The sequence below is a fragment of the Mobula birostris genome, chromosome 8 (assembly GCF_030028105.1).
Source record: "Mobula birostris isolate sMobBir1 chromosome 8, sMobBir1.hap1, whole genome shotgun sequence".
Taxonomy (NCBI): Eukaryota; Metazoa; Chordata; class Chondrichthyes; order Myliobatiformes; family Myliobatidae; genus Mobula; species Mobula birostris.
The window spans coordinates 164580722-164592978 of record NC_092377.1 but is presented as its reverse complement, the minus strand read 5'-3'; the positions used below and the strand labels follow the sequence as shown (position 1 = coordinate 164592978).

General features: G+C 46.7%; 1 long non-coding RNA gene across 1 annotated transcript in view; it reads right to left on the bottom strand.

The window, feature by feature from the left end:
- LOC140202351 (uncharacterized) overlaps positions 1-5441 on the bottom strand; it is a 29112-nt gene extending 23671 nt beyond the window's left edge. The window contains exon 1 of the long non-coding RNA XR_011887080.1: positions 5354-5441. This is a non-coding gene — a long non-coding RNA (uncharacterized lncRNA). The remainder of the gene's footprint in view (positions 1-5353) is intronic.
- Between the last annotated feature and the right edge of the window lie 6816 nt (positions 5442-12257).

The following is a 12257-nucleotide window of genomic DNA, read 5'->3' as shown; positions in this document are numbered from 1 at the left end:
ATGCTCTGCCTCAGAGGGCAGTGGAGGCCAATTCTCTGGATTCTTTCAAGAAAGAGTTAGATAGAGCTCTTAAAGATAGCGGAGTGAAGGGATATGGGGAGAAGGCAGGAACGGGGTACTGATTGTGGATGATCAGCCATGATCACAGTGAATGGTGGTGCTGGCTCGAAGGGCCGAATGGCCTACCCCTGCACCTATTGTCTATCTGCAAGTTTTGTTTCTTAAGAGACAAGTGTTTTCCTGGCTATCCAGAGAACGGGAGACCTCCCATGTTCTTCAAGGAATTGCATAGGCATCATTCACTTCCACTCAAGACACCAAGATTACTATAGGTTACGAATATAAATGACTTTGATTTTGTGCAGGCATCACAAGTCGAAGGGCTGCCTCTTTGCTGCACTCTTCCACAGTCTGTGTTCTGCACATTGGACTACTTGGCCACTCACGTTGTTCCGTGCTGCTCGCTGGGATCTGTCTGACCGGTGAAGATGCTATTCTGCCTTCTGATTGGCAAGAATCCACACTGTGATTCTGAGAGGATCTCATTGGTCATTGGAATTTAATGCTTTACTCCCACATAGGTTTTTAATTTTTTCATTCATCCTTTATAAACCTACTCTCGGATCAATTTAACTCTTCCGTGCTACGCAGCCCATAACCCTCCATTTTTCATTAATCCATCCATGTGCCTATCTAGGAATCTCTTAATTCTCCCTAATGTACCTGCCCCTACCACCGCCCCTGCTAGGGTGTTCCACACACTTACTACTGTGTAAAAAAGGCCTACCTCTGACAACTTCCCTATACTTTCCTCCAATCACCTCAAAATTATATCCTCTGGTTATACTATTACCACCCTGTGAAAAAGGTGCTGGCTATCCACTCGTCCTATGCTTCTAATCATCTTGTATGTGTGGGCACGTGGCCAAGTGGTTAAGGCATTCAGCTAGCGATCTGAAGGTCGTGAGTTCGAGCCCCGGCCGAGGCAGTGTGTTGTGTCCTTGAGTGAGGCACTTAACCACACAATGCTCTGCGACGACACTGGTGCCAAGCTGTATGGGTCCTAATGCCCTTCCCTTGGACAACATCGGTGGCGCGGAGAGGGGAGACTTGCAGCATGGGCAACTGCCGGTCTTCCATACAACCTTGCCCAGGCCTGTGCCCTGGAGAGTGAAGACTTTCCAGGTGCAGATCCATGGTCTCGCAAGACGAACGGATGCCTTTACTAATCATCTTGTACATCTGTCAAGTCACCTCCCGTCCTCCTTCTCCTCAAAGAGAAAAGTCCGGGCTCACCACTGTTAGTTGAAGATGACAACTGGTTCCTTGGACTTCAGGAGATGGGATGTTCAAGGACTCACACCTGGCACTATCAGTGAAAGTGACACCATCTGTTCTTTAGCACAATGCTATTGCAGCTCAGGGTATCAGAATTCAATTCTGACATCATCTGTAAGTCCGTCCTCCCTAAGGAACGTGTGGGTTTGCTCTGGGTCCTCCAATTTCTTCCCAAAGACCAAAGGTGTACTGCTTAGTAGGCTAACTGGTCGTTGTAAACTGTCCCGTGATTAGGCTAGGGTTAAATCGGGGGTCAGCGAGTTCGGAGGTCTAAGCCCTGGGTCTGCCAGTCTGGAAGTCCATTGGGTAAGTTGGAGGCCCAATGCCCATGAGTCCACAGGAGGCCTATCCTGGGTAGGGGAATTACCTGTGCGTGAGAGTGGGTGGGTGGATCTTGTTTTGTTGCTGTAGCTGCCCATGTTGTTCTGCCGAACATGGTGGGCATGCTATGTTGGTGCCGATATATGCGTGGCAACACCTGCGGCTTGCCCCCAGCACATCCCCGGGTGTGTTAATTGTTAATGCAAACAATGCATTTCATTGCATGCTTCAATGTACCTGTGATAAATAAATGAACCTGACTGGCCACTATAAATTACACCTTCGGGGCAAAGGAACCAATAGGGAGTTGAGGGGCATGTGAGGGAAAATAAATCGCAGGAATTCAGGGAAACAAGGAGACCTGGAAGGGGATTGGTTGATGGGATGAAAACCAAGGTAGTATACGGTGATACATACTTACTTTGAACGTTTAAGAGCACTATTGGGAGCTGGCATAGACCGGGAGATATAAATATCATCAGTTTGTCCTGGATCAGCCACATCAAGAATGCTACAGGCAAGAAAGCTTGTCAATGCCTATACTTCATCAGGAGGCCAAGGAAATCAGCAGCTTCCTGTTGATCCTCACCAATTTTTACAAGTGCACCACAGAAAGTAACTGCTCTGGCCAAGACCACAGTTGTGGGCACAGCTCATCAGCACATCACAGAAACCAGTTTCTCCTCTACGGACTCTGTCTACACTTTTTACTGCCCCACTAAAGAACATAACACCCCACCCACCCCAGATATTTACTCTTCCCCTGTCAGGCACAAGACATCAAATCTTGAGATCACGTACCACCAGGCTCAAGGACAGCTTCTATCCCACTGTTATCAGACTTTAAAAATGAGACTCCTGTGATCAAGATGAACTCTTGATATCTGAATCCATCCCCATCGCGCCTTCATACTTTATTTGCTCACTACGCTTTCTCTGTAACTGCAACATTATAGTCTGCATTTTAAAACAACTATCTCAATGTACCCATGTATGGAATGATCTGAAAGAAAACCATACAAAACTGTGTTGCATACAGTTCTCATTGCCCCACTATAGGAAAGATGTCGAGGCATCAGAGAGGGCACAGTAGAGGTTTACCAGGACGCTGCCTGGATTAGAGGGCATGTGCTATAACCAGAAGCTGGATAAACTTGGGTTGTTTCCTCTGTAGCGGCAGAGACTGGGGGGACATCCGATAGAGGTCTATAAGATTATGAGAGGCATTGATAGAGTGGACAGAGACTATCTTCGTCCTAGGGCTGAAATGTCTCATACCAGAAGACACGCATTGAAGGTGAGAGGGGGGTAGGTTCAAAGGGGATGTGAGGGGTAAGTTTTTTACTCAGAGAGGTGGATGCCTGGTGTGATGGTAGAGGCAAATACATTAGAGGCTTTTAAGAGACGATTGGATAGGCACATGGATGTGAGGAAGATGGAGGGATATGGACATTGTGTAGGTTGGAGAGATGAGTGTTTGTTTTTTTAAAATTTACTTTTAGCTGGTTCGATACAACATTGTGGGCCTAGGAGCCTGTTGCTGTGCTGTACTAAAGAGATTTTCTTTGCATTTTAGTACGTGACATTAATAATCCAGTACCAATGAAGACACTGAGGAAAAGACTGCTCCGAGTCAAAGCAGGAGTTCTAAAGGGGGTAGGGGTCAACATTCTAATCCAGCCCCACCTACCCTCCTGTATCAAAATCTGTGGGTCTCATGGGGGCTTTACCAGTCACCAGAGTCCATGGAATCCACAATCTCAGGGGTAGGAGAGGAAGGTGGGGCTACTTCAGATACAGAGGCTGAGGGGAGAGGGGAGAGTTTACAGAGGAGATTTACCAGGATGCTGCCTGGTTTAGAGTATGCATTATGATCAGAGATTAAGGGAGCTAGGGCTTTATCCTTTGGAGAGAAGGAGGATGAGAGAAGACATGACAGAGGTGTACAAGATAATAAGAGGAATAGATAGAGTGGATAGCCAGCACCTCTTCCCCAGGGCACCACTGCTCAATACAAGAGGACATGGCTTTAAGGTAAGGGGTGGGAAGTTCAGGGGAGATATTAGAGGAAGGTTTTTTACTCAGAGTGGTTGGTGTGTGGAATGCACTGCCTGAGTCAGTGGTGGAGGCAGATACACTAGTGAAGTTTAAGAGATGGAGAAATTTAAGGTGGGGGCTTATATGGGAGGCAGGGTTTGAGGGTCGGCACAACATTGTGGGCCGAAGGGCCTGTACTGTGTTGTACTATTCTATGTTCAATGTTACCTCTAATTCTTTGTTTTAAAAACAGCTGCGCAGACCAACTGTTGCTCTGAACAGGAAATTTTTTTACACGACCTGGAAAATGCATGGCACTCGATATGTTTTTTTTGGAATATGTATACTATGAATATTCAGAATGAAAATTGAAAAATCACTTACTTTTTGAGTCTATTTTTCAATTGAAGGGTATAATGAAATACAACAAATCTTTCATGTTTCCTAAACTTTTTCTAGTTGTGTCCAATTCCAGCTGCGACGCAACAGAGGCTACGTGCGCAGGAGCATTGCAGTTATTGCGTGGCCGTACACTCACTGAGCTCAGAGGGAACAGTGGAGCTGATGGAGGTTATGAGAGGCATAGATAGAGCAGACAGGGTGTATTTTTTTATCCCAGAGTTTAAATATCTAATACCATAAGACATAGCAGAATTAGGCCATTAGGCCCATTGAATCTGTTCTGCTGTTCCATTACGGATGATTTGTTATTCCCAGAGGGCAAGCATTTAAAATGGGAAGGGCTCAGTGAAAACTACACTCATAAATCAAGTGTTTTTTTTAAAACACACAGTGATGGATGCCTGGAACCAGCTGCAAACTTCTACTCCTTCCCCTCCCTCCTACCTTCTTATTCTGGCTTCTGATGAAGGGTCTCAGCCAGCAACATTGACGGTTCATTCCCCCACCCCCACAGATGCTGCCTGACCTGCTGAGTTCCTCCAGCATTTTATGTGTGTCCCTCTGGATTTCCAGCATCTGCAGAAGCTCTTAAGTTTCTTATTCCGGCTTCTGTCCCCTTTCCTTTCCAGCCCTGCTGACGCATCCCGGCCCGGAACGTTGACTGTTTATTCCTCTCCACAGACGCTGCCTGACCAGCAGAGCTCCTCCAGCATTTTGTCTTTGGAGCCCGGAACGCCCTCCCAGGGACGGTGGAAGAGGCACCGGAGTTCAAGGGGCTCAATACACGTGCAGGAAATGGTGTAGGCAGAAGTGATTCGTTTAGTCGGGTATTTAATTACTAATGTAATCAGTGCGGCACAGAATTTGTGGGCGTGCGCTGTATTCTGTTTTGGGAACGTCCGTGGGCTCATAACGATGATATCCCTGTCAGCGCCAAGCCAGGCTGCTAACCGAACCGCAACCAAACATTAGCAACCTTTAGCGAGGGCTTGTGTTCTTCAGATCAGTACTGGGACGCCCAGACTGTTGTGATAGAATGTGAAAGCGGAGGCAAATGCAAACGTGAACATTTAAAGCAGACAGGACCCTGCCTTAATACAACACACGTCGCTTTTGGAACACACTTAAAGAACATACAGGGAGAAATGCTGCCTAAAAATCCGTGCAAATTTAAACTGTTCGCAGAGACAGAAAGTCAGCATTCACACGGTTCCAGTTTAAACTCGGCGGGGATTCACCCATAGCTCTCTCTTACCTGTTCGCCGCTGTTGAAAGTAATGCTCAGCCTGAACTGGGTCGCGTCCCCTGCGGGCTGCCGCCGGGTCCGAACTCAACCAGCGCCCGCCATCTCACCGCCCCGCTCTCCTCCACCTGGAGACAACTAGTCCCCCGCTTTTGGCAGGGGCGGCGTGTCGCGGAGGAATACAGGCAGGAGAGCCACCTCTCCTCCCTCACTCGCAAAGTTTTGGTCGTCGATCACAATCAAATCATTCAATGTGATTGATAAAGAATGATCTACAATGCAAAGTGTAGAAATATTGTAGAATGCACGATGGAAGTAGATAAACACAAGAGATTCTGGAAATCTTGAGTAACACACACACAAAGTGCTGGAGGAACTCCGCGGGTCAGGCAGCATCTATGGAGAGGAATAAACAGCCGGCGTATCGGGCCGAGATCCTTAGTTAGGATTGGATCGGACGGGGGAGAAAAATGGGTTTATCGTCACGTGTACAGTGTACTCTCTGACGGTGGTGTCTGAAAAGAGGATGCTGTCCAAGTTGCATGCCATCCTGGACAATGTCTCCCATCCACTACATAATGTACTGGGTGGGCACAGGAGTACATTCAGCCAGAGACTCATTCCACCGAGATGCAACACAGAGCATCATAGGAAGTCATTCCTGCCTGTGGCCATCAAACTTTACAACTCCTCCCTTGGAGGGTCAGACACCCTGAGCCAATAGGCTGATCCTGGACTTATTTCCTGGCATAATTTACATATTCCTATTTAACTATTTATGGTTCTATTACTATTTATTATTTATGGTGCAACTGTAACGAAAACCAATTTCTCCTGGGATCAATAAAGTATGACTATGACTAAAAACTTGACTTGCATACCATTCAGACAGACCATTTCACTGGTACAATGCACGGAATGCAGAACAGGAAAGGGGCAGGAACACCAGAGAGGGGTGATGCACAGGAAGGAGATAGGTTCTCCATTCCCATTTCCCTCTCCCTTCTTACCTGCTCATCACCTCCCTCTAGTGCTCCTCCCCCTTCCCTTTCTTCCATGCCTTCCATCCTCTCCTATCAGATTCCCCCTTCTCCAGCCCTTTATCTCTTTCACCAATCAACATCGCTGCTCTTTACTTCACCCCTCCCCCTCCTAGTGTCACCTATCGCCTACCACCTTGAACCTCTTCCTCCCCTCCCCCCACCCTCTTTCTCTGACTTCCCTTTCTTTCCAGTCCTGATGAAGGGTCTCGACCCGAAAAGTCAACTGTTTATACTTTTCCATAGATGCCGTCCGACCAGCTGAGTTCCTCCAGCATTTTGTGTATGTGTGTTGCTTTGGATTTCCAGCATCTGCAGATTTCCTTGTGTTTGCAACACACACACAAAATGCTGGAGGACCTCAGCAGGTCAGGCAGCATCTATGGAGGGGAATAAACAGTCGATGTTTTGGGCCATTTTTGACTGGCATCAAAAATCTCCTATAAGAGGACGCCTCATGCGGCCACAACTGAGGAGTGGATAGTCTGGGGGTTGATACCAAAGATCGGAGCCTGAAGGTGAACCAGAAACCCAATGGCCAAAGCCTGGAGGTCTGGACACCTGTCCTGGATTTGGAAGTCTATCTGCATGGGTGTTAGGGAGGAAGCTTCGCTGCTGTTGTTTTGTTGCTTGTCGTGTTCTGTGTTGTTCTTTTCAACATTGTGGGTATGATATGTTGGCACTGGAATGTTTGGCAACACTTGTGGGCTGCCCCCAGCACATTCTTGTGTGTGTTGGTTGTTAATGCAAGCAATGTGCATTTTGCACCATGTTTCAATGTAAGACATGTTACATAAATCTGAATCTGAAACTTCGATGTCTAAATCATTTGTAAATGTACACCATAAGAGCAGGAGACAAAGGAGCGGAACTGAGCCATTCAGCTCTTCAAGTCTGTTCTGCCATTCCATCATGGCTGATTTATTATCTCCCTCAATCCCATCCTCCTGCCTCCTCCCTGAATGAGGAGTTAGTTTCACACCCTGACTACTAAAGAACCTATCAACCTCGGCTTTAAATATACCTGATGACTTGGTCTCTACAGCTGACTGGCGAAGAATTCCACAGATTCACCACCCTCTGGCTAAAGAAATTCCTCCACATCTCTGTTCTAAAGGGACGCCCCTCTATTTATTTATTGAGATACAGCCCTTCGAGCCATGTTGTCCAGCAAGCCTCTGATTTAACCCTAGCCTAATCACAGGACAATTCACAATGACAAATTATCCTCCCAACAGGTATGTCTTTGGAATGTGGGAGGAAACCAGAGCACGCGGAGGAAACTCGCGCAGTCATGGGGAGGACGTACAAACTCCTTACAGACAGTGGCAGGTATTGAACACAGGTCACCTGTACTGCACAGTGTTGTGCTAACCACTACACTGCTGTGTTGCTCCTAGCCTTAGACTGTGCCCTCTGGTCCTAGACTCCCACACTATTGGAAACATTCTCTCCATGTCTACTCATCTGCTCAGGGAGTATTCAGTACCTAAAGCTATAAACTGCCCCACCCCGTAAGAATTCGCTTACAATAACATTTTTGACATGTAAGTGTTGAAGTCATGCAACAGCCTGGCTTGTCATTAATATACTGGCTGTTTAAATTCAAACTAAAGGAGTCTGCATAACTTCAAAAAGATCTGACAAAATTCCTCAGTTTAGAGTTTATAACAAAGCACCAGTTTGTAGGAAGTTGTCTAGAATGTCTGTGATATAGATAGATCACATATGTGGGGATCATTGCAGGTGCATTTACTGATGTATCTTCTTATTTTCTCTGAAACATAAAACGGTACAGCTCAGAAACAGACTCCACAGTGCATGATGATGCGCAGAACTAATTAACTCAATTCTGAACTGATTCCATGACCTACAGACTAACTTGCAAGGACTCCACTGGGATGGAGATACAGTACATCTGTACCAAGGGAGATGTAACGTGTCCTTCCCTCTGCTAGCCTGCAGGTCACTCTTGGGCAAGGTGGAGCACCTGCTTAGCCCCTGATCAGGGTCATGTGCCGTGAGAGCTGGTGGTGGACGGTCGTATGAGCAGCTGGTGCATATCACAAGTCCTGGTTATGTGACCACTGACGTCAGGCAGACAATCTCTGAAGAGTATTGGTAACGGCTGGGCTCACCCGTCAGAAGGCAATGCAAACCACTTTTGTAGAAAAGTTTGCCAAGAACAATCATGGTCATGGGGTAATGATGACCCACGTCATACAACACGGCACATAATGATGGTGGTGACTTTGATAATAAAATAACTTTAACTAAACTAAGCCCCCTCCTTCTGTTTACACAATGCCCATATTCCTCCATCTCTGCATATTCATGTGCCTAGGAGTCTTTTTATCACTTCTAACGTATCTGCCTCCATCTCCACCCCAGGCCGCACATTCCAAGCACCCACCACTCTGTGTAAAAGCTTGCCCTGCACATCTCCATTGAACTTACCCCCTCATTCTAAATTCATGCCCTCCGGTATTAGACATTGTGACCCCGGTAAAAGGACACTGGCTGTCTTTTCTGTATAGCCACCTCCTAACTTTAGAAACTTCTGTCAGGTTTCCCATCAGCCTCCACTGCTCACCAGAATCAGGCTCCTTCACCCGATCATGTCTGAGGCCAGACTCCCACTCTCTACTGGCTCTTCTACAGCGACAGGGCACGACGACTGGGACAGAGGAGACAGGAAGGGGGAAGAGGGAGAAGGAGAGGGGGGTAAGAGGAAAAGTGAGAGAAAGCAGAGGGTCAGAGAGAGAGAGTGGGGAGGGTGGAAGAGAAAGGATGAGAGAGTGTCTGTGTGTATTTGTGTGATGAGTGTAATGGTTTAGGCATATTGTCAGGGTGTTGTATGTACAGTTGGACAATGCACACAACAGGATTAAGGGAGAGGACATTCAATTAAAGACACTGTCGATTTCCACTCTGAGGTGATAATGCTGTATCTTCAGTATCAACAAACTTAGAAAGGTCTGTCCGTTTCCCTCCATAGATGTTGCCCAATCTGTTGAGTTCCTCCACCTCCTGCAGGTACTACCTACATCAGGGGTTCCCAACCTGGGATCCACGGACACCTTGGTTACTGGTAAGGCTCCATGGAATAAAACCGTGTGGGAACCCCTGACCTTCATGGAACATGGAGACATCACATGAGGAAAATCACCATGGAAACCTAGCAACAAGAATAAATAATCCAACAAGGAATTAAATCTTCCTGCATCCATCCCCCTCATTCCCCTTGCCTTTCTCTCTGCATTTAGAAACTGCTATCCCGCAAACAGTTCTCATTTCTGACAGTCACGAACTGAGCTGCAGATTACTCATTTTATTTCAGTACTTTGCCCATCTTACTTTTCTTAGCCACACGCGTCAGGAGACAGCCGCAATGACTCACAATCGCAGGCTACTTCATGATCAACTCCTGATCCTCATCTACAGAATTCCCCCAAGCAAAATACTTGGGCATTTCCTTGTGCATAGTGACGACACCTGACCAAAGTTGTAAATCTGTCTCTAGTTTTTCGATGCATCCTTTAAAAACTCTGATAACTGATGGACATGATGGATCAACTGTCCATCATGAAAGCAACACTCACAACATGCTGGAGGAACTCAGCAAGTCGGGCAGCATCTGTGGAAAAGATCGGTCGACGTTTCGGGCCGGAACCCTTCGTCAGGACTGTAGAGGGAGGGGGCAGCGGCCCTATAAAGAAGGTGGGGAGAGGGTGGGAAGGAGAAGGCTGGTAGGTTCCAGGTGAAAAACCAGTAAGGGGAAAGATAAAGGGGTGGGGGAGAGGAAGCAGGGAAGTGATAGGCAGGAAAGGTGAAGAAGGAATAGGGGAAAACACAATGGGTAGTAGGAGGAGGACAAACCATGAGGGAGGTGATAGGCAGCTGGGGGAGGGGCAGAGTGACATAGGGATAGAGGAAGGGAGGGAGAGGGAATTACCAGAAGTTGGAGAATTCTATGTTCATACCAAGGGGCTGGAGACTACCTAAAGCACTGAAATAGGCCCTTTGGCAAATTTGTTCCATGCCATTACAGTACAGTAATATAGCAGTTAATGTATCACTTTACAGTGCTAAAACCAGAGTTCAATTCTGCCACTCCTACATTCCAAAGATGTACAGGTTAGTTGGTCACATGGGTGTAACTGGGCTGCATTGGGCGCACTGGGCCAGAAGGGCCTGTTACTGTACTCTAAATAAACAAACAAATCCCAGTCCTATCTAACTGCACCTTGACTACATCCCTCCAAACCTCTCACATCCATGTAGCTATCCAGCTTGTCTGATATGTTACAATTGAACCCACATGCCCCATTTCCACTGACAGCTCGTTCCACACTTGCAGCGCTCCCAGAGTCAGGAAGTTTCCTTTTAAAATTATTTGCCTTTCTCCCTCACCCAACCCAAGTGGAAAATGCCTGTTTTGGCTATGGCTGCATTGAAATCTTGTCATAGGGTTTGGAGGCTTGTGTGCCTCAATGACCCAGTGAGTGATATTCACTAGAGTCAGGGATTTATGCTTTGGCTCTTGCCAAACAGTCAAAGGCCAGACTGAGAGTGAGCCGCCGCTCCTCCAGGTTCAGGGCAAACAACCCTGACTGAGTCCTTAGTCTCCATCTGAGCTTCTGTGCCTGACAGCAGCGAAAACTGAGAGGAACCTACTGACATGAACACTGCCAGAGATGGAGGACCTTCATTGCTACCCTAAACACCAACACACAACAGGCAGTAACCACTGTGAGGAGATCCTGGGGTACTCCTATTAACTGATTGAAAAGAGAGAGAGACTAAGATTAACGGTTGGACTGTCACTTTAAAGCATTGGAAGTAACTTTGGATTTTTACTGAGTTTGGAGTTAGAGACAGCACCGAGCAGCTCGTAAGTTGCTATGGTGACCAAAGGCCGATTGTTGATGTTACTTCCAAGGACTTGTTGCCTGCTTGTGCATTTCTTCACAAAGGAGGAGGGGCTCTTTGAGTGACAGGTGATGCTCAGCCTGGTGAAATAAATGGGAGGTCAGGTGATACAGACCTCAGACACATGATCCGGACACTAAATGAGCATTTTGTGCCCACAGGAGAAAGTGGGTTTTGGAGGATCGATCCAAATTGCTATTCCAACGTAGCAGAAGGGGTTGACTGGTGGGGAGTTGTCTATGTGTCCACCCTTGCCGGGGTGATAGCTCCACCACAAGAAAACCGGTCCCCCTGGTTAAAGTCACAGTCGGTGACTTGTGAAGGATTTTGGAGGATGATGAGAAGATCGATGGCAACAGCTCACCTGAAGACTCAACTCTCTCTCTCTCTCCATCACTACTCAACTCAATACCACGAACTGAACTGAACTTTACTCAACATCGTAAGACTGTATCTTTTTACCCCAGACTTAAAAAAGCTTGGTTTTTCATACATATATTTCCACACTTACTGACTTACTTACTTTTATATATAATCATTGCTAACCTGTTTGATTTATTTACATTTCTATCACTGTGTTGCATAGTTACTAATAAATATTATTAATTTATAGCAGTATTGGACTCCAAAGTGTTTTCCATCTCTGCTGGTACTTTATTCCCGTGACGGGGTACGTGACACCACCAAACCCCTAGTTTCTCATGGTGGGGGATGTCTAGGACAAAAGGGCACAGCCTCAGGATAGAATATAATATTAAACTGATAACAAAACCATTGATTTCTTCAAAATCCAGTAATTTCTCCCTCCTCTTTTCCCATTGCTTCTCCTCACCTCCCTACTGCCCCACCTCCTTCCCATTCTTCCATGGCCCACTGTCCTTCAGATATTTTTCTTCTTCAGCCCTTTTACTTCTTCCATCAATCACCTCCCAGGTTCTTTCTTA